Below are 448 nucleotides of genomic sequence, written 5' to 3' on the forward strand. Positions count from 1 at the left end.
CCCAGCCGCTCCGCGGCATGTGGGATCTTCCCGGACCGGGGCACGAACCCGTGTCCCCTGAATCGGCAGGCGGATTCTCAATGACTGCGCCACCAGGGAAGCCCAAAAATTACTTTTGTAAACAGGAACTGTAAAGCCAAGATGAATGTGGCCAGTAGAGAGTAGCCATGGCGGGATCTAAGGAGAGCAGCATATGTGTTGTGACCAACATGATTATTTCTGCAAACACAGTTCTCAGAGGCTGCAGGTAAGGTTGATATTAGTTGAAACGAAAGCACTCCCAAGTGGGCCTAAGCACCTTTCATCCCAGAAAGTTAAGACTGAGGAATTCTTATGGCTAACCTGAAGGCCTCCCAGTCATGAAAGTCCACTTTGGGACTGTTAACTGTGGGTACTACAGAAACCTAGTACACAAAAAAAAATCTAAATAAATAATATCTCCTGCAGC

This window comes from Lipotes vexillifer, unplaced genomic scaffold (genome assembly GCF_000442215.2).
Source record: "Lipotes vexillifer unplaced genomic scaffold, Lipotes_vexillifer_v1.1 scaffold553, whole genome shotgun sequence".
In the NCBI taxonomy this organism is placed as follows: Eukaryota; Metazoa; Chordata; class Mammalia; order Artiodactyla; family Lipotidae; genus Lipotes; species Lipotes vexillifer.